Source organism: Mustela erminea, chromosome X (assembly GCF_009829155.1).
Source record: "Mustela erminea isolate mMusErm1 chromosome X, mMusErm1.Pri, whole genome shotgun sequence".
NCBI lineage: Eukaryota > Metazoa > Chordata > Mammalia > Carnivora > Mustelidae > Mustela > Mustela erminea.
The window spans coordinates 17485439-17508481 of NC_045635.1; the positions used below are offsets into that span (position 1 = coordinate 17485439).

General features: G+C 40.4%; 1 protein-coding gene across 1 annotated transcript in view; it reads left to right on the plus strand.

Annotated features, from left to right (window-relative positions):
- The window catches only part of MBTPS2 (membrane bound transcription factor peptidase, site 2), a 78786-nt gene extending 58833 nt beyond the window's left edge, over positions 1 to 19953 (plus strand). The window contains exons 14-16 of the transcript XR_004282497.1: positions 10614 to 10717; positions 12906 to 12981; positions 19838 to 19953. The gene's annotated coding sequence lies outside the window, so the exon portion shown is untranslated. The remainder of the gene's footprint in view (positions 1 to 10613; positions 10718 to 12905; positions 12982 to 19837) is intronic.
- The last annotated feature ends 3090 nt before the right edge of the window (positions 19954 to 23043 follow it).

A 23043-nucleotide genomic window follows, 5' to 3' on the forward strand; every position in this document is an offset into this window, starting at 1 on the left:
ACAGGTGCTCAGCGAATGCAAGTTTCCTGCAGATTGCATCAGCTGTTGGCGAGGAGGAATTTCCTCTGCCTTTCAAGACCCTCTAGCTGGGAGGTGCCTGGGTGATGCAGGTGATGAAGCACCCTACTCTTGATTTTGGCTCAGGTCGTGATCTCATGGTTGTGAGATCCAGCCCAGCACCTGGCTCCACACACAGCATGGAGTCCACTTGAGAGTCTCTCTCCCTCTACCCGCCCCTACCCTGCTTGCTCATGGTCTCTCTCTCAAGTGAATAAATAAATCTTTTTTATTTTTTTATTTTTTTTTAAGATTTTATTTATTTGACAGACAGAGATCACAAGTAGGCAGAAAGGCAGGCAGAGAGAGGGGGAAGCAGGCTCCCCACTGAACAGGAGCCCGATGCGGGGCCCGATCCTAGGACCCCGAGATCATGACCCGAGACGAAGGCAGAGGCCTTAACCCACTGAGCTACCCAGGTGCCCCAATAAATCTTTTTTAAAAAGACCCTCTAGCTCATGTCAAAGTGACATGAGACAGATCAGTAGAAGAAAGTCAAATTTAATAGTAAACGTACAGTGTATCCACACAGATAGAACATTTGAGTTGTTTCTACTTTTTTACTAAAAAACCATTAAAGTCATTTAAACTTTTTTGCTTAGTGATTAATTTTCTTATACCAATCATGTCCCTAAGATCATCTCTTAGAAAGGGAATTTCTGGGTAAACAGTTTTGATGATATGAGTTTATAGGATTTTGCTTGATTTCTTTCTTTCTTTCTTTTCTCTTTTCTTTTCTTTTTTTTTTTTTTTGAGTCCCTGGGTGGGTTCAAATGATTTATTTTCTTATGCTGTTATAGTCATGCAGCAAATGATGTTTCATATCCTGTATTATTTTTAATGAAAATACTTCCCCATGTTATCACATGTGTTCTGTAAAACAATTTTTAAGCTTATTTCTTTTAGTAATCTCAGTACCTAATGTAGAGCTTCAACCCACGACCCAGAGATTAAGAGCCAGACAGGTCCCCAATTTTTAATATTGTTATGTGGACATAAAGCTGAGTCAAGTTAGTCAATTTAATCTACTATTTTAGTTGTGGTACAGTTAGATACTTTCTACTTTTTCACTGGGGTAAAACACACTTTTAGGAATATCTCTTTGTAGAAAGGCTAGTGTATATTTAGGATGACACTTCAGGATAAATTCTCAGAAAAGGAATTACTGCCTCAAACGCCATGGATATTTCTTTTCTTCTCTCTTTCTCTCTCTCTCTGTAAGCTCCATGCCCAGTGTGGAGCCTAATGCAGGGCCTGAGCTCAGGGCCCTGGAATCAAGACCCGAGCTGAGATCAACAGTAAGTGCCTAACCTACTGAGCCACTCAGGCACCCTGGAAGTTTCTGAGGTTAGTTGATAAATATTGTCAAACTGCTTTCCAAACTAGTTATATCAGTCTACATTGTAATGTGTCATATCTTACATAGGTTAGATATTAGAACAACCGGATAACTACAGAATAACTTTCCTTAGAGATCTTTAAAAACAAAATAAATTTGGGGTGCCTGGGTGGCTCAGCTGGTTAAGCAACTGCTTCAGCTGAGATCATGATTCCAGAGTCCTACGATCAAGTCCCACATCAGGCTGTCCACTCAGAAGCAATTCTACTTCTCCTTCTCTCACTGTGATCTCTCTTGCTTTCCCTCTCTCTCAAATAAATAAATAAAATCTTTTTAAAAAAGAAGAAAAGAAAAGAACTTTCCTGGAGTGCCTGGGTGGCTCAGTCAGTTCGGTGTCCAACTATTGGTTTTGGCTTAGGTCATGATCTCAGGGTGGTGGGATTGAGCCCCACATCAGGCTACACACTCAGCAGGAAGTCTGCTTCTCCCTCTTCCTCTCGCTCTGCCCTTTTCCCTGCTTTCTCTTTCTCTGTCTCTCTCTCTCTCTGAATCTCTCTGAAATAAATAAATAAACCTTAAAAAAAAAAGAAAGCAAATTTCCTTCTCTGTGTTGCAGTTTAAACTTTCACAGACATAAGAAATGTATGCCATCTCTCAATTAAAAAGAAAAGATGTTTAGGGGCTGCTGGGTTGCTCAGTCAATTAAATGTCTGACTTCTGGTTTTCAGCTCAAGTTATGATCTCGGGGTCCTGGCATCGAGCCCCACCTCAGGCTCCCCGCTCAGCAGAGAATCTGCTTGCGGATTCTTTCTCTCTCTCTCCCTCTGCTCCTCCCCTCAACTCACATGTGTGTATGCTCACGCTCTCGCTCTCTCTCAAATAAATATATAAATCTTTTTTAAAAAGACATCTAAATTACAAACACCAGGAAGGTTAACATGGACTTGGTGTTCTTGACCTGCTCTCTTATATCAGATCTTAGATTTGGATTGTGACTTTCTTTCCAAATAAAATGTTACCACATTATCTGTATAAGCAAAGTGGGTATCTATTCTATGGACAGGGAAATACTGAGACACAAAGAAAGTTTTTAGGGGTGCCCAGGTGGCTCAGTCAATTAAGCAGCTGCCTTCAGTTTGATCATGAGTTCAAATTGGGTCATGAGTTATGATCCCAGGGTCCTGAATCCAGCCCCGCATCAGGCTCCCGGCTTAGTGGAGAGCCGCTTCTCCCTCTCCCTCTCCCTGCCACTCTGCCTACTTGTGCTCTCTCTCTGCAAATAAATAAATAAAAATCTTCTTTAAAAAAGTTTTTAAATTGACTTTCCTATAGCTGTATAATTTACGCTAAATTCACATCTATAGTTTCATGCCTTGGTGAGAAATCTTTGCAATGTTAGTAACATTCAGGTTCACCTCCAGACGGACTAGAAAAACAACAGATTTTTTTTCAAAGATGGAATTCCAGGAAGGAAGGTTCCATCTAAGTTCCATCTTTACATGAAAGAAAATATTATCACATCAAAGGAAGGAATTTCTCATACAAAACAGGGGCCCTCGCTGACTCAGTCAGTAGAGCATCTGAGTCTTGATCTTGGGGTCATGAGTTTGAGCCCCACATTCAGTGGAGAGATTACTTGAAAAAACACTCACACAAAAACCAAAATAATAATAATCATACATACATACATAATACAAGCTAGACTTCAACCTAATATTTTGCAGTGTGTAAGAATCAAGGTTTCCCCTGACAGTCTCTTAAGATGACTTTAAAATGATAATAATCTATTTTTTCCTTATCAAGAGCCATTTTGTGTTATATTTTATTTAATTTTTAATTTTATTCATTAAAGATTTTTATCTTTATTTATTTTAGAGAGAGAGCAGAGGAGGGGCAGAGGGAGAGGGAGAGAGAGAATCTTAGACTCCCCACTGAGTCCAGAGCTCGACACAGGGCTGGATCCCACAACCCTGAGATTATGACCTGAGCTGAAATCAAGAGTCAGATGCTTATCTGACTAAGCCACCCAGGCACCCCTTACTTAGTTTTTTAAGTAAACTCTACTCCCTACATGGGGCTTGACTCATGACCCCAAGGTCAAGAATCACAGGCTCTATTGACTGAGCCAGCCAGGCAGCCCTTTTAAGCATTTTAAACATCAAAATGCTTGGTGTAGTCCAGAGTTTCTCAACCCTATTAACATTTTGGGTCAGGATCATTCTTTCTTTTGGGGAGCTGACCTGTATATTGTGGGATGCTTACCAGCATCCCTGGCCTCTGGCCCCCAGATGCCAGCAGCACCCTGCCTCCTTCCCAGTAGTGACAATCAAAAGTGTCTCCAGACATTGCCAGAATTATCCCGGTTGTGGTACATATGGTATATTTAATAAACTCTGGTTACATCTAGATGAATGACAGATGGAAAAGGTGGACAGCTTGGATACTAACATCCTTTAATAGATATTTTCATATTAATTTCACTTTTTCAACTTGATCTAATACATTTTAGAAAAATTATATGCCTTGTCACAGCAAATGGAAAATGAGAGTCAGTTGCTAAGTGTTCCAAATCTGTAAGTAGAATATGTGTGTTCCATATAAATTACAGTAAATCTAAACATTTTTAAGGGTTTTATTTATTTTTTTGAGAAAGAATGAACACAGCAAGGAAAAGGAGCAGAGGGAAGGGTTGAGCAGGGAGCACAACGTGGGGCTTGATCCCAGAACCCTCGGATAATGACCAGAGACAAAGGCAGATGCTTAACTGACTGAGCCACCCCGGCACCCCAAATCTAAAATTTTAATGAAGAAAGTTTTCTAGCAAAATGCTGGTTAAAAACAATGTAATTCATAATATAATTATCTATAATGTAATTCATAATGTTATGAATAACAATTTTTTTAGCAAATGGCCTTTTCTGTTTCATTAGGTAAAATACCAGGTCAGAAATCTGGGTTTTCTTTTTTTAAGATTTTAATTAATTATTTGACGGAGAGATACAGAGTGAGAGAGGAACACCCAAGCAGGGGGAGTGGGAGAGGGAGAAGCAGGCTTCCCACTGAGCAGGGAGCCGGATGCAGGGCTCACTCCCAGAACCCTGGGATCATGACCTGATCCAAAGGCAGCCGCTTAACCACTGAGTCACCCAGGCGCCCCTATCTGGGTTTTCTAAGACATTTCAGAAACAATTTCAAAGCTACTTTGTTTATGAATTCTACTTTCAATCTTGAGAATTCATATGGCATTTCAAATAGGACAATTCAAAATTCCTGTTACAATCAGAATAAATGACACATTTGAATTAAATCCTTAAGAATCTCAATTAAGATTAGCAGTCATATCTTTGCTCTTAAAGTTTAAACCAATTATTTTTGAATTGTATTCTAATAATTGTGCCAATAAATTTAGCCAAAAAATTTCCCTAACATATATTTTCACTGTGATAGTATGTCTTTTCTTGGACATTATGAACAATTATTTCTGACACCATAAAATTTGACATGTTACCAGGTCAACCCTTAGGGCTCTGTGCTGGGAGCCTCCCTTTATCCCAATGTTAAAAGGACTTTCTCATACGCTTATGTTCAGTAACATGCCTTCCCAATATCTGAGGGAAAATTGGTAAATATTTGGTATAAAATAGATTTCTCTGGATTATGTTTAAAATCTTGAATCAGTTAAGATGTGTTTGCCTGTGAATAAGAATATCCAACTAAAAGTGGCATATATAACAGGAAGTTTCATTGTCTTACCTAACAGGAAGTTTAGAGGTAGACAGTCATCCCAAGCTAAACAGTATTGTTAATGACCCATGCACTTTTGTCTAGTGCTTAATGGCTGCAATATGGTTTCCACAGCTCCCATAGCCTATGAGATGACAGGAAGGAAGAAGTGGGAAAGAAAGCTCTCCTTGAATATCCTGCTTTCATCAGTATGGAAAATCCTTCTAGAAGCATCTAAAGAGAGTGCTGCTGAAGGCCTCACTGACCAAACCTGGTCCACATGGCCTGGCTACCTGCAAGGAGAGTGGGAAAGAGAGTATCTGGCATTATAATCCTCTATTATAGGATGCAGACCCTTCCAGAAGGTAAAAGAGAGAGAGGAATAGGTTTTTGGTAGACAACCAAAAGTGTGTGCCATTTCATATTTTGGGAGAATGTTCCTCAGTCTAAAAACCTGTGATGTTACCAAAGCTCTATGAGCATTCTAAATAGCTATCTCTTCTCTATATTTCCCGTTTTTTAAAAAGATTCTATTTATTTATTTGAAAGTGAGAAAGAGAGAGAGGGCGCATGTGAGGTGGGGTTGGGGGGAAGGGCAGAGGGAGAGGGAGAAGCAGACCCCCTGATGAACAGAGAGTCCACATGGGGCATGATCCCAGGATGGAATCATGACCTGAGCTGAAGGGAGACAGACGCTTACCTGACTGAGCCTCAATAGCTCACATGTAGGCCATCTACATGTCTATTGCTCTTTGGGCCATTCAAAAGATTAACACAAGCACCTGGCTGGCTTTCACTAGAGTGTGTGACTCTTGATGTCAGGTTCATGAGTTCAAGCCCTGCATTGGGTGTAGGGCTAACTTAAAAAAGAAATTAGGTTTCCAGAAATATGTAATTCTAATAGAAATAATGTTAAATAAACCTCCCCTTGAAAAAAAAAATCACCACAAACATTTGAACTACAAACCAAGAAAATCTATCAGACTGACACTGCCTGCTGTCACGCTCTCCAAAGATGATTCAAGCTTGGCATCCAGAAATCTCAACTGGCTGGCTAGCCTCAGAACTCAGAAACTGGTTTATAATTTGATCCAACCATTAACCATTCTTTTTCTTTTGTTTCCATAGAAATGCCTCTTATTTAAAACCTGATTGCTTGGGGGCGCCTGGGTGGCTCAGTGGGTTAAGCCTCTGCCTTCGGCTCAGGTCATGGTTTCAGGGTTCTGGAATCAAGCCCCGCATCGAGCCCCACATCGGGCTCTCTGCTCAGCGGGGAGTCTGCTTCCCCCTCTCTCTCTGCGATCTCTGCCTACTTGTGGTCTCTGTCTGTCGAGTGAATAAATAAAACTTTGAAACCTGATTGCTTGAACCATAGGCCAACTTTGAGAACACAATTGCATCACTGCCTCCTGAAATGAGTTTAAATGAACTAACTTATTGCAGGGGCTGGTTCAACAAGACAGAATGATCTACCTGATTAAATTTTATATGTAAAACTTAAAAGAAGTTTCAGAGGAGGAAACTAGGGTCAAGGAATTATGTCCCAAGATGGGCCACTTTGGCATTAATGTTAGTTTGAGTCAAAAGCAATCAGAACCCACCACATTCAAGAAAAACTCTTTACCTCTCCCTCAACTGCTTGTTGGTCCCAGGAAGAGAGCTATTTACAAAGATTCCTCTCTACCCAAGAGACTTCACCAAATAATAGAGCAACTTTGTTTTCCAAATACCTCTCATCTTTCTGCTAATGGTTTTCTCCCCTTTGTATCCAGACCCCTACCGGGTTCCTGAGCTCATTTAAGGCTCTTGTTCCTTTACTATCTTCCTTGTCTGTGGATTCCCCATACTCATGAAATTAAATTTGATTTATTCCTGTTAATCTTTCTCATGTCAGTTTGACTCTTGGTCCAGTTGGAAGGACCTTGAAGGGCAGAAGAAATTTTTCCTCCTTGACACAACCTTTCAAATTTATTCATGATATACCTAGTTGGGCTAAAAATGTAGCTTTCTTATTTCGGTAAGTTTGCCCTCATCGACCTTACAAGCTCTTGTATTCTGTGTGGACACTGGTAGGAGGAAGAAGATCAAGTCTAATTTATTTACCTGAATTCAATCCTGTAAAATGTCTTTGTAGGTAAAGAGTCTCTACTCGGATGACTCAGTGAAGAACTCAGTCCTTCAGATTTCCTCTCTCCCTCTACTCCGCTCCAAGAAGACACCCAGGTGTGTGAGCGAGGGGTGTGGCTGTCATGACCTCAAAGAGGCAAAGGGCATATGTTAATCCTCCCAAAGAAAAGCAGAATCCAGATGGCCCCACTTCTGTCTTCTGCTTTCCCAGGAGCCTGGCTAACCTACTTCCTGCCCCAGTACTTCAGCCCGGAAGGAGGAGATCAGGATAATTATGTCTTGTGACCTTCCTCCCGAACTCCACTCCCCCCCAACCCCATTTCCCTGTAACTGATCCACAGTTGCTTTTCCCCTCATTCTTTACAGCCTGGGGGGTCTCCCTTCTACTGTGCACACAGACCCTATGTATTTAAAAGGAAGCTTTGTCATTTAGAAAGCCCTTCCCCCCCAAAGCCTGAGTTTTCTGTACATTGTCTTACTAAAAAGAGGTGAAGGGCCTCTCTCTTATGAGAGCACCTGTCCATCCTTCCTTTCTTAGGACAGTAAAGTTGATGACTCTGTCAGAAGGCTATCAGGACCTGGGATCTAAGGGGGGGGGGCAATCAAAATGCATTGGTTTAGTACCTATAAAACATGTCCCCCAGGGAGACAGGTGAAATTGGATGAACTAAAGAAAGGAGATTCATTTTCTTGGGTGTCTTGTAAGCACCATCTCTTTTTCTTCATAGAGACAAAGTATAACTTTCAAAAACATGACCCTAATGAAAATATAGAATGAATACATGTCACAGGTTTTATGCATTAATGAGAGAAGCGGGAGAATGGTAAATATGGTACAAAGGAGAATTCGAAAGACAGATGTATACATTCCTAAAGGAAAAGCATGCTGAAATTAGTTTACTAAATTAGAAGCAAAATAGGACAATAAATCCAGAACCTCTGCACAGAAATCTTTTGCATCTCTCCTGGACAAAAATCTACAAGTTAACATGTCTGAGGTTTAACCAAGCAGCAGTGCATTCCTCTCAAGAACTAAATATTCCTTGGGTGGGGCTGTTAGATAAAGGCCTTGAAATAAAGCTTTAGTCCAATGTTCAAAGGACAAGCAGTCATCCTTTTCCTTTGGTTCCAATGTTAGGTAACTTTTCCTCACATAATGAAATGTTGCATACATCCCACTCACCTTAAGGGTTATAAACCCAGTACAGTGGGAGCTGATGAAATAAAGGGCCATGAATGGATTTATAAAGAGCCTATAGAAGTAAGAGATGTGGTTTATTTAAAGCAAGGCCAGTTTTCTGCCTTAGAGGTACACGTGAAGAGGTATTTTTAAAAACCTAAAATTGTGAAGTTGCTCCAAACCTGCAGGTTTTAGAGATATCTTTTTAGGTACAAATTACCCTTTCCTTAGAATCATAATCTAGAAATATTTATTTATGCATAAGTGATTCCATTACCAAAGCAGATTAATCTGGTTAAACGAAACCATAAGGACATGTGATTATTTTTCAATCATATGTTACGTAGGTTACTATAGCCCATGTAATGTATGCTAGCCTATTCGTTTACTGAAGTGACAAATATTATTTCCTCAGTCAAGCATATTCAGAGTTGGCTTAACTTTAAGGAATTTAGCACAGTTCACGTATCAACCACTCTTCAACTGATAGTAGTTTCCAAAACAGACCTGATTTTTAAAAATTCCATAACGGCTCATTTGTAATACCATCCTCCCTATTCAAATGGTTGGTGAAGTATCCTCTTGGTTAGAGAGCAATGAAAGAAAATGAATATTATAAAAGAACAAAGCCTACTCTGAGTAGCAGTTTCCCCCATGGAATTTCATTTTCTGAGTAGAGCACAAGATCATCTGATTAAAAAGCTCAAATTTTCTAAAAGTTTCTCTTGATGTCTATGGTGTGTGTAACATGAGCACGTTTCCATATTAAGGTTATTCAGCTGTGGAAAACACAAGAATGCACGCAAAGCTTTTCCTTTAAAAGTTGAAGAAATCTAAGACCACACATTGGTGCAGCAACGAGAAATCTTTAAATGTTGGTCGCCAACTGCTTGGCAGTGGGTTTTGTTTGGTTGTTTTGTTTTGTTTTGTTTTTCTTTTGTTTTTCTTTTAGTCTTGCAAGAAAGCAAAGACAAACGTTTTTGAAAGCACTCTAACTTAAAGGCATGACCAAAGCTAAGAAATTTAAGTAAGTGTGTGACAGAAATGCAGGAACATAGATTTTTGTTGGCTGATCCTAATAGATAATTAATCATGTTCCTGACAGGGTGGAATGCAGATTTGCCTGCTATTTGCAGAAACTTTAGCAGGCAGGCTAAAAATACTGGACTCTAGAGTGGCTTGAGGAGCTGTAAGACAGTGATTTAAAGATCTACAGAGTTCTTGGACCAGTAAAGTTCAAAATAAAGTTGAAGGCCAATATGGTGTTAAATAATTTTGGCAAACAATAATATTGGGGGGAAAATCTTAATATTTTCACTTTGTAATTGACATCTAATTATGAACTAGTCTCAAAAAAACCCATTTTGGGGTTCGGTTTGGGGTTTTTTTGTTTTGTTTTTTTTGTTTGTTTTTTGAGGCTAGTTCATAATTGGATTTACAATTATGAACTATTATTTACAATTTACAAATATTTACAATTATTTACAAAATAGTAGATTTGGGGTCAAGATATCTGTAGGGTAACTTAGGTTCTTTCTCAAACCTTTCATTAGTGACTAATAAGCACGCTAAAGTATCTGCCATCCATGACTGATCGAAACAAATGCTACTCCTGAGAAAGGGGAGTGTGATGGGATTGGACTTTGGCTCTAGATTAAGGTCTTGGTTCTTTAGAGTTCTTCTTAGAGATCATCTTGTCTTAAGGAGGATTTTTCTCAAAAGGTGAGGAGATGGGAGATTTCAACATTGACCAAATTCTGACTGGGGCATTTATTTGGCTTTCTTCTGACCTACATGACCCTTAAACAAACAAAAAACAAGTCAAATTCCTTGAATGTCTATTACTGTGCTCTGGGGCAAAATTTCTCAAACTTAAAGTCTTAAGAAATAGAGCCTGAGAACTTACCCAAAAGGCAGACTTCTGGGTTTAGGACAGTAGGTTCTGAATGAAGTCTGAGATGGCAGCTCTGGAATCCCAGTTTTTTAATGCATATAATGTGATTTTGATACACATGGTCCATGGACTCCCATCTGAAGAAACATTGTCCTAGAACTCTAAGGAAGTCACACATCCAATTTCAATAATGGCACACTAGCTAATTCAGATCATCCTTCCTGCTGAACATAATTTACTGACAATATTTCTAGAAGCATAAAAACACTAACAAAATATTGACAAATTCCTAGGGTGAGACCCTGACCAGGATGGAAGTCCAGAGGAGTGAGCCTGGTCATTTTTGGACGTGTTCACCTTATGGACATTAGCTGATCCTGAAGAGACAATTGAAAGGGTAAGCTGTCTTTTTATCAACCTTTATGGGATAAGCAGAACAAAAGTCAGATCACAACCTGACAAGGGTGGAGACCTGGTAAACCATTTCCCATTCCACACGCACACATTCCCCCAGAAGGAAAGGTGAACTGGAAGTGGCTTGCTTAAAAAAAATCTCAAATCTTGTTTGTGAACTAAAGTGATCCTGGAAAAAAGCAAATGACTATTTTGTCTAGAAGGAAACATCAACCTGGGCATCCACTTTTTCTATAAACTATTTTTCTACCACACAATTAAAGATAACTAAGCCTTAATAGGAGATGGAAAACCATAAGCCACAACCACCAGGAAAAAATTAACAGCAAAACAGACTCCGAGGAACTCCATATACTGGGTAAATTTAAATGATCATTGACTATGTGAAACAGTTGTTATGATGTCCAGTGGAAACAGATATTTAAAATGCCTGCCAATGATAGCCTAAAAGGTTAAGAGGAGGTTAAATCTTTATTTCTCACATTTAGAGGGAGGAAACATAGCAGTTCGCATTTGATATCTCTAAGTGAAGTGTGCATGTTGTAACTAGGATAGCCACCAAAAGAGTACATGATACCTAAACTACACGAGACTTTAAAATTTAATGATAAAAAGCATCAATCCAAAAGAAGGCAAGGAAGGAAAGAAAACAGAACACAGGACAGAAGAAGAGTCGTGCATAAGAAGATGGTAGATTTGAATACAATTATACCAGCAATTACATTGACTGTAAGTGGAAGAAGTTTTCCAGAGAGAAAACAAAGATTGTGAGATGAAAAACAAACAAACAAAATCCAGCTATGTGTTTAAAGAGCTATATTTAGGGGCTCCTGGGTGACTCAGTGGTTAAAGCCTCTGCCTTTGGCTCAGGTCATGATTCCAGGGTCGTGGGATCGAGCCCTGCATCGGGCTCTCTGCTCAGCAGGGAGCCTGCTTCCTCCTCTCTCTCTGCCTGCCTCTCTGCCTACTTGTGATCTCTGTCTGTCAAATAAATAAATAAAATCTTAAAAAAATAAATTAAATAAATAAATAAATAAATAAAGAGCTATATTTAAAACATAATGATATAGAGAGGTAGAAACATTTTCCCCACAATGACTAATGAAAAGGTCTACCTATATTAATATCACACAAAATAGACTTCAAAGCAAAAGGCATTATTAGAAATAAAGCAAGTAATTTCTTTTTTTTTAAACATTTTTATTTATTTATTTAAGACTTTATTTGAGAGTGAGAGACGGTGAGAGAGAGCAAGAGCAGAGAGGAGAGGGGGAAGCAGACTCCTCGCTGAGCAGGACTTGGGCTGAAGGCAGCCGCTTAACCAACTGAGCCACCCAGGCATCCCATAGTGGGAGTTTTTAATACAACTTTCTTATTAACAAGTAAACCAACAGACAGAAAGAACAGGATACTCTCCACAGCCCATGTAGTTATGACCATGTAGAATAATGAACAAGGACAAAGCTAAACTCCAGAGAGGACAAGGTTCAAGACATTCCTCCCAAAATGCATCACCAAGGTCTGACACAAGGACTTCCTTTACTCCAAGACAGGGAATCTGCCTTTCTTGTTCAACACAATATATCATTGCTATGAACCTGTGACTGCTAAATGCTTTCCACTCTTCCCCTTACAAAACGGGAATTCTCACTGTAGCTAACCTGTTCCCACTCCACATTATGTACTGAAAGTTGAGTAATGGTGGAGGAATTACATTCTGTTAGATATACTGCTGGTGCTAGACCTGATGGAGAGGACCAAACACTACCCAGAGATGCTAAACTTTATTTTACATTCAATGAATGGATTATACTTTGGGCTATCTCTTTAGGGGAGAGATGAATGCATTCTATGTGTGTAAATAAGGGTGTGCATGAATATTTAGATAGCCAGGGCTTTAGAAAAGTCACTTTGCTGGGGCACCTGGGTGGCTCAGTGGGTTAAAGCCTCTGCCTTCGGCTCAGGTCATGATCCCAGGGTCCTGGGATCGAGCCCCACATCAGGCTTTCTGCTCAGCCGGGAGCCTGCTTCCCTCTCTCTCTCTGCCTGCCTCTCTGTCTGCTTGTGATCTCCGTCTGTCAAATAAAAAAATAATAATAATAATTAAAAAAAAATAGAAATGTCAGTTTGCTAATTGTTCCCTGTATCCATTTTTGCTTTCTACATTTTAGTATCAGGGCCTCTCTGAGTATGAGCTCACCATCTGGCTACCAGGGAAGATACTACATTTCCCAGTCTCCCATGAAGGTAGGTGTGGTCACATGACTGAGTTTGGACCAATGGGATGTGAGCAGAAGTCATGTGTATTTATCTGTAATAAAGATGAAGTTTTCCTGGAGTACCTAGCTGGTTCAGTTGGTAGAGTACTCTACTCTCCTGGTTGTGAATTTGAGCCTCACATTAGGCAAAGAGATTACTTAAAAAAAATTTTGAGAAGGGACGCCTGGGTGGCTCTGTGGGTTAAGCCTCTGCCTTCAGCTCAGGTCATGGTTTCAGGGTCCTGGGATGGAGCCCCGCATGGAGCCCTACGTCGGGCTCTCTGTTCAGCGGGGAACCTGCTTCCCTCTCTCTCTCTGCCTGCCTCTCTGCCTACTTGTGATCTCTCTATGTCAAATAAATAATAACAACAACAATAATAATAAATAATAAATTTTAAAAAAATCTTTTAAAAAGATGAAGCTTCTTGCCTGGATTCTCACCGCCACCACCCCCTGCTGCCCCAGTTGAAATGACAAGGATTGGAACGATTCCTTGAGTCCTAAGTGGGATGCTGAGAACCAAGAGCTGACCATCAGTCTAGGTTCCTGTGTATCCTTAATGGAACAGAGCTGGCCTGTGGGCCCTGAACTGTTACATAAGAAAGAAAGAAGTTCCTGTCATGTATCAGCTATTGTACTTTGGGGTTCCTTTGCTACAGTGATTTTGCTTGTATCCTAAAGAACACAGAGATGTGTTACTGAGTAGCAACAGTCAATGGGAAAGGTGAGAAAGAGGAGGAAGCAACTGTTGCAAGCCTTAATAGCAAGCTCAGGACTCAGACTGGAGGGGTTTGGTGAGGTGAGGCACTGCAGAGGGGCTGGATGGGTGGTGCTATTGGTAGGGGGCAGGGAGGAGCTAATTGAATGGCTTCAGCTACCTCATGTGATTTTTATAATTCTTTATCTCCAGGAACAATAAATAATTCTACATCTCCAGGAGTATCTTTCTCCAGAATTCCATGCTCTCATTTCCAAGGGCTGGCCAGAATTTTTCTCTCTGGAGGTCTAATAGGCTTCTCAAACTCAACATTTCAAAGCCTAGCTTTCTTCCCCAGAGAGCCTTTTCTTCTGGTATTCCCTATTCTGGTGAATATTTGCTCCCTTAATACCACTCTTCACTCAGGTGTTCTCACTAGAAGCTAGGGTCACCCTAGATTCTTCCTTCATCATCACATCCAGTTTCTCATGAGATCATTTACTTCCATTCTTTTTACTCATTTGACTATTCTTTCTCATTGCCAGTGCCTTGATTTGAGTCTCCATTATCTCTTACCTCAAATATTGCAGGATCCTCCTTTCTAACTGATCTTTCTGATTTCAGTTTCCCCTTTGCTTCTCATTGCTCTCAAGGCTGTTTACCCAAAACACAAACTTGACCATGTCACTTCACCTGTTTGTACACTTTCTCCCATTTCCTATAAGCCAAGGAGGCCAGGCTTGTAAGAAAGATACTGTACAGATCTGGTACCCTTTGACCCCCTGTAAAGCCCTTCAGTGCACTGTGGACACTAAGCACACTGGGCCTTGGCAGTGTTCTCTGCCTAGAAAGTTCTTGTCCTGTCCTTGCTTAATGGACTCATACTTAGCCTTCAAAACTCAGCTTAAATATGGCTCATCGGAAAAATTTTCCAGGACCCTCCGGTTTAGTTGCTTAATTAGTCCCACCAATAACTGATAAGTGAATGAATTAATTAAAGATAGAATACTAAGAACTGAATGCCAAAGAACACACCTAGCAGAAAATCAGACAATTTCAGAAGTATAAAATTTTACAACTGAAAAGAAACTTAGAGATTTTATTTTTTTAAAGCTTTTGTTTATTTATTTGAAAGAGACAGAGAGTGAGAGAAAGAGGGTGAGCTGGGGGATGGGAGAGAGGGGCAGAGGAAGAGGGAGAAGCAGACTCCCCACTGAGCAGGGTTAGGGTTATGTGTGGGGCTTCATCCTGTGACCCGGGGATCATGACCAGAGCCGAAGGGAGATGCTTAACCAACTGAACCACCCAGTTGCCTTGGGAACTTACAGATTTTAAAGATGATCTAAATGTGTTTATAGATGAGGTTCAGAAAAATTACATGACTTTCCCAGGATCGGAGAGCAGAACTAAAAATAAGACATGGGTTTTTTGGTTCCATTTCTCGTTCTGTTTTTCCCACATTTTGCTGTGAAAGTGTTAGAGAGTAATTGAAGAGAAGGGTTTGTATGGAAGATTGAGTTTAAAGGTTTCGATGTTTTGGCTTGGGGACTAGCTTGTATTTGAAGTCAGATATGGAATGATCAAAATGTCAGTGTAACCTTGTCACAGAGATAATTATCTAAATTATGGGCAGTGTTCCCAGAGAGACAGATAGAGATCCTGTGTACATACCAATGTGGACATCAAAAACCAGAGTGTCCTGTTCAAGGGCTCTAAATATTTTTTGACCCAGCCAGGGGCCCTTTCAGTCTGGCTTCTCAGAATAATGTCTGGTTTTTATTTTTATTTTTTAAAAGATTTTATTTTTAAGTAATCTCTATACCCAGTGTGGAGCTCAGACTTAGAACTCCAAGATCAAGAGTTGCCATGCTCCACTGACTGAGCCAGCCAGGTGCCCCAGAACAATGTTTTTGGATGCATAAAACATCTCACATAGGGCTACAAAGGAAACCAATTACATTGAAAATATGGTTACTGAAGTATAAAAATGTATAAATATGTGATATATGTAGATCTCTATTTAATCCACTAAATACAAGATCTAACAGCAATCTAATAACTACCATGGTTTTGATGTAATATTGATCATAAATGATATTTTAAGATATCTGCAAGAACAGTCATGTGATGTGAAAGTACTTGTGATTTCTACTAGTGACAAGTCACAGTTCCTGCTAGCGGGATTGCGGTTTGATACTTATATTTGCAACTGAAGGAAACACTTTTGGTAGGGTTCATTGAAAAGGAAAAGCAGATGTTTTTCTTTAAAAGTCACTGATCTGCCAAACCTCAGGTTAATAACCCCTGGGTCAGTCCAATCTCTTCATTTTAAGGTGAGGAATCTTTTATCTGAAATACGCTCAATGAGTTCAAATAAAATTAATTCAAAGAAAACCATGGGTCATGATCTCAGGGTCCTGGGATGGAGCCTCATGTTGGGCAGGGCTCCCTGCTCAGCAGGGGAGTCTGCTTCTCCCTCTGCCCCTCCCCCACCTTGTGCCCTCTCTCTCTCAAATACATAAATAAAAGCTAAAAAAATAAAAACACTTAGAGCACCTGGGTGGCTCAGTCATTTAAGCCTCTGCCTTCAGCTCAGGTCATGATCCCAGGGTCCTGGGATTGACCCCCATGTTGGGCTGCCAGCTCAGCGGGGAGCCTGCTTCCCCTCTCCTTCTGCGGCTCCCCCTGCTTGTGCTTGCTGTCTCTCTGTCAAATAAATAAATAAAACTATCTTTAAAAATAAATAAATACAATTTTTAAAAAAAGGAAACCATTGGTAGAGTCTATGCCGTTGGCCTCTCTCAACTCAACATAACTTCTTTAAGGAACTTGGGTTAAAAACAAACACTTGGAAAAGGGAAGTTGCCCTTAAACAACTTCAGCTTTTTAAAAAATTGAAGTATAATTAAAATATAATGTTACATTAGTTTCATGTGTATGGCATAATGACTCAACAATTCTACACATGGCTCATTGCTCGCCACAGTAAGTGTGGTCACCATCTGTCACCAAACAGCGTTATTATAATATTGTTGACTATATTCCCCATGCTGTACTTTTCATTTCCATGACTTATTTTTTTTTTATAACCAAGAGTTTGTACCTCTTAATCCCCTTTATCTATTTTACCAATTCCCTCTAGCCCTCTCCCCTCTGGCAGCCACCAGTTTGTTCTCTGTATTTAAGAGTCTATTTTTGGGGGTGCCTGGGTGACTCAGTCGTAAAGTGTCTGCCTTTGGCTCAGGTCCTGGGTTTGAGCCCTGCTCAGTAGGATCCTGCTTCTCCCTCTCCCACTCCCCCTGCTTGTGTTCCCTCTCTCGCTGTCTCCCTCTCTGTCAAATAAATAACATCTTTTTAAAAATAAAATAAAAGGAACCAGGGATCCTCGGAGAAATGGCCAACTTAGGATAGGATAAGCCTGGATCATCTTGTGCCATCAAAGAAGGGATGCTCGAGAAATGGTGCGGACATGTTACTAGGTCACAGAATACAGGTCAAAACACTGGAACAGTTTGAGCATAAACATAAATAACATTAAGGGTTATATTTTATTGAATAAGGTAAGAATATATGAGTCCACATTTAAATGAATGAATGAAAAAACCACAAGTAAATAAATATGTGTGTGATAAGTTCCAAGGCAAAAATATATTTCTTGCTGTTGCTAGTACTCAAAGAGGCTTGAAAGATACAGCGGCTCAGGATCTCTGGATGGCAATAGTTCAGTTCAAGGCTAGACATTCTGTTGTTTAACAGGGCATTTTTGAACACTTCTTTTAAAATATTATTTTATTGTTATTATTATCGTTCAAATGTCCAAAATTTCAGAGGTGTAATTAGATGAGTCGACATATAGCACATGAGTGGAGTGGCATAAGAATAAAAGAATTATGTATTCAAGACGTATATACTAGTACATTTAATAATCTAATACATGATAAAGGATTATCATAAATCAATGGTAGAGACATGAATTCAATAAGTTGTTTTGCTACATTAAGTCAATTATTTGGTTTCAAAATGGTTTTTTTTAAAGATTTTATTTATTTATTTGACAGAGATCACAAGTAGGCGGAGAGGAGGCAGAGAGAGAGGAGGAGGCAGGCACCCCGCTGAGCAGAGGGCCTGATGTGGGGCTTGATCTCAGGACTCTGAGATCATGACCTGAGCTGAAGGCAGAGGCTTAACCCACTGAGCCACCCAGGAGGCCCCAAAATGTTTTTTTAAAACGTTTTTTACTCCACGCCTTACAAAGTTTGTTTTTATTTATTTTTAAATATTTTATTTATTTGAGGGAGAGAAAGCACACACGAGAGAGCTAGTCGGGGAGAGGCAGAAGAAGAAGCAGACCTCCTGTTGAGCAAGGAGTCCAATGCAAGACTCAATCCCAGGACCCTGGAATCATGACCTGAGCCCAAAGCAGGCACCTTGACCTACTGAGCCACCCAGGTGCCCTGAAAATGTATTTTTTTTAAAGTCGAATTAAAAATAACCAGAATAAGAGCCCTTAAGCAGCAGACAGAGCTGGGAAATAGATGTATATATACATATGTGTGTGTATACACACATGTACACACATATGTGTTGAATACATACATAACAGCCACATGTATCTGTACCATTTCTATATCTAGCTATCTCTACATATTAAAACTGATATCATTGGGGCACCTGGGTGGCTCAGTGGGTTAAAGCCTCTGCCTTTGGCTCGGGTCATGATCCCAGGGTCCTGGGATCAAGCCCCGCATCACATCGGGCTCTCTGCTCAGCAGGGAGCCTGCTTCCTCCTTTCTCTCTGCCTGCCTCTCTGCCTGCCTCTCTGCCTATTTGTAATCTCTGCCTGTCAAATAAATAAATAAATAAAATCTTAAAAAAAAAAAAAAAAACCACAAAAGCTGATACCTTTGGTTCCAATCCAACACAGCAAAGTTCAGTCTGTTCCTCCCCGTTCCTCTCCTTTTCCATAATGGTTTCTACCTTCTCCAACAATGAAAATCGGGATCCCACCATTCACAATATATTGACTTATTCAATTAATCCTAGAATGCATAGAAAGTAGTTTCAGAATTGTGATCTCATGCCTGTGCTAAAAGGATCTTCTTAGAGTTCAATATTTGTCTGGAGTTCTTTTTAGCTTGAGAGCATGTAGTCCAAATTCTGAATATCAGAATTACTTGTATTAACGACCCCTTCCCCGATGGGACTATGTTATGTGTTTGAAAAATGCTTCTGTTCATTTGTTTGTATTTGATTTGAAGATTCCCCTGAATTGTTATTTTAAGCCACTAAATTCTGGAATGGTTTATGTCGCAACAGTGGATAACCAGAGACCACAGCATCACACCATGAGACACATGATGTCAGTTTGTCCTGTTATCCATGTCGAAAAGTTGGATCATTTGGTTCAGGTCGCATCTCCCAGATCACTCCATTATAATTAATAAGTTATCCCTGGGGTGTCCCATCTTGCTACGTGAACGTAAGAGCACCATAACTACGATCAAAGGACCCTACTTCAGAGTTAGATTTTTCTCTGTGGAAATAGTGGCCTTGATGCCATAGGAATACAGAGAGAAAGCGAGTGCCTTTGACTGATTACCCAGCAGGTGGACTCCACGGCTTGCAGAGAAGGTGGAAGTCCAACTGTGATGAAAACACTTAATTCTATTTGTAGTTCACCAGAGTCTGTGCTTGAAACAGAATGCTACAAACTCTGTGTAGGTTTGCCAACTTGTGATTCTGATCCCGAATCACGAGATTGGGAGAAAGAAAAGAAGCAAAGAGCTGTCCTTTTCTTCCAGGCTTTTCATAAGGTGTTCGGATGGGATGCCCACTGAGAAAGAAGTCTATTAAGGACACTACTTCTCACTTTCAGAGCAATGCAGTTGATTCCTAGATGGGACGAAGGTCCCACTTTGTAAAGCTAGTCTGGTCTATGTTGCCTTCTTGGTTATATCTTTTGATTTCTGCTTTGAAATCCATTGTCTGATCATATCCAAGCGGTTAAATCATGGTCCTTTTGTATTCCGAACTTGCAAACGTTCATGGCTTTATCCCTGGTGCCTAGGTTGGCACATAGTAGGGGCTGTGTGCGTGCACGCGGAAGTGAATACATGGGCGTTCTCATTCTTGCCCTCATTCCTCACAGATGATAGCCTGCCCAGTCTCCTGCTCTATGCTGGGAAGTATCCTAGGCATCGAACCACAGAGGTTAATAAAACAGAGCCCCTGCTCCAAGGGCTCACAGGCTAGCGGGCAAGAGAGAAACATAAACAGTGAGTTACAAAATTTGGGAGGGGACAGGGACTGATAGAAACATGTGCTGCATTTGTTGTTGTATGTACAAGGCATTGTCAGTCAGTTTATTCACAGTTTGGGCACATGGAAGGATTAGTGCAAAAAACCCACAGAGGCAGTGGAGAAGCAGGCTCCCCGCTGAACAGGGAGCCCAATGTGGGACTCGATCCCAGGACCCTGGCATCATGACCTGAGCCGAAAGCAGCCACTTAACTGACTGAGCCACCCAGGCACCCCGTCTTATCAATATTTTCTACAAGTTAACAAGCATATATGTAACTTCATGATGTCTCAGCTCCAGCCAATAGTAGTCATTAGGTTGAGGTTACATTTCTCTGGATCTGCACTAGGCAGTATGGCAGCCACTAGCCACATGTACTGAGTACTTGAAAGGCTAGCGTGCGTATGATCTCCCTGATATGAGGAAGTTGAGAGGCAATGTGGGGGGTTTGGGAGGTAGGAAAGGAATAAATGAAACAAGATGGGATCGGGAGGGAGACAAACCATAAGAGACAACCTCACAAAACAAACTGAGGGTTGCGCGGGGGGGGGGGGGGGGGGGGGGGGGGGGGGGAGCAGTAGTGGGGTGACGGACCTTGGGGAGGGTATGCGCTATGGTGAGTGCTGTGAAGTGTGTAAACCTGGCGATTCACAGACCTGTACCCCTGGGGCTAGTAATACATTATATGTTAGTAAAAAAATTTAAAAATTAAAAAAAAAAAAAAAGGAAGGCTAGTGGGACTGAGAACCTCAAGTTATTTGGGTTTGGTTTTTTGACTTTTTTCTTTTCTTTTCTTTTTTGATATCATACGTATGCCTCTCACCATAAATGATTTATTTACTTATTTTTATTCAAATATAATTACCATACAGTGATATATTAGTTACAGGTGTACAATATGATTCGAAAGTTCTCTCCATTTCTCAGGGACCATCATAGAGAGTGTCCTCTTAATCCCCTTCATGTATTTCACCCTCCCCACCCGCCCACCTCTCCTCTGGCAACCACCAGTTCGTTTTTTGTAGCCAACAGTCTGGGGTTTTGTTGGTTGGTTGGTTTCGTTTTGGTTTTGGTTTGTCTCTTTTTCTCTTTGTTCATTTGTTTTGTTTTTAAATTCCACATATGAGTGAAATTATATGTTGGCTTTCTCTGACTGACTTAGAATTATACCCTCTAGATCCATCCATGCTGTTACACATGGCAATATTTCTTTTTCTTTTTCTTTTTTTTTTTTTAAGATTTTACTTGCTCATTTGCCAGAGAAAGAGAGAGCACAAGCAAGGGGAGCTGCATGCAGAGGGAGAGGGAGAAGCAGGCTCTTTGCTGAGCACAGAGCCTGACATGGGGCTCGATCCCAGGACCCTGGGATCATGACCTGAGCTGAAGGCAGATGCTTAACCGACTGAGCCACGCAGGAGCCCCTTCTTAGCTTTTCTTAAGGTGAGTTCAGGAAATCTTTTAAGTTTTATTTTAAAATTGAAATGGTGTAAAATATTTTTCCATGAAACTCAACTGCATTGTTTAAGTAGGACTGCATTTCACTTTAACTGTTAGAGCTCATAGACATTGCCGTACTGTAGGCCTGTGCTGAGTACCTGAGTCATCTCCAGTATGACACAAAAACACATCATCACTCTAGTTAGTGTCAAAGGTCTATTCAATTCAGTAATTCAGTAAATTCCTATGCACTAATTTAACACTGAAATGTGTTTACTTGAACCTTTTGTACAGATTTTACCATTTACAGGCATACCTGGGTAAATCATAATTTGTAACTAAACTGATTTTTTTTTAAGAGACACAGAGAGGGGGGTTGGGAGGGACAGAGGGAGAGGGAGAAGGATGCTGAGCGTGGGGCTTCACTAGGGGCTCAGTCTCACAACCCCAAGATCATGACCTGAGCTGAAATCAAGAGTTGGATACTTAACCGATTGAGACACTCAGGTGCTCCTAAACTGAAATACCTCTTTTTTTTTTTTTTTTTAAGATTTTATTTATTTATTTGTCAGAGAGAGAGTGCACGCACAAGCAAGGAGAGCAGCATGCAAAAGAGAAGCAGGCTCCCTGATGAGCAGGGAGCCCAGTGCGGGGCTTGATTCGAGGACCTGATCTGATCTGAGCCAAAGGCAGATGCTTAACTGACTGAGCCATCCAGGTGTCCCCAAAATGAAATACTTCTTATGCTTTCGATTATAATAGAATTAAACTATTTTTTTAAGATTTTATTTTTTTATTTGACAGAGATCACAAGTAGGCAGAGAAGCAGGCAGAGAGAGAGGAAGAAGCAGGCTCCCTGCTGAGCAGAGAACCCGATGCGGGGCTCAATCCCAGGACCCTGAGATCATGACCTGAGCCGAAGGCAGAGGCCCTAGCCCACTGAGCCACCCAGGCACCCTGAATTAAACTGTTTTAAAAATAAGACATAAGTATGGTCTAATTTTAAGTTTAAACTGAAGGCATGCTCCTGAGGCAGAATTGAGTGGAGATGGAGATACTTGTATGGTACCAGAAGAAGAAGACAGAGATTTGAAGTAAGTATGTTGTAAGTGTCATATAATTTGCTGTAGCTAACCAAAGCAGAAAAGCTGTTTGTTGTATAAAAATTGAATAAAGATAATAAAGTGAACAATTAATAATGGACTTTTTGGCAGATACAGAGTGAATTTGATGAGAATAATCAAGAAAAAAAATCAATAAAATTAGTTGCCTACATTCAAAATTGAACGTACAATAAAAATTGTTTCAAAAATGATAACAGGCTCTGAACTTGCCACTTTGGCGGGTTTGATAATGCCTTGGATTTCTGCACACAAAAGAAAACCTGTTTCAGATTGCTCAGTCCTCTGAAACAACGTATGAAACCATCATGGATACAGTTGTTAAAACTATGCAGCATATACAAGTGCTGTGACTCATCACCAGTGGTTACAGAACCGCTGAAAGAAGTAGACAATGATTTTAATGATCTTGTGTTTGCTGCCAGTGCTCTTTGGTTGAGCCACAAAAAGTTTTGCAAAGTTTTACTGTGCTGTTGACAGCGATTGAATATATTCTTG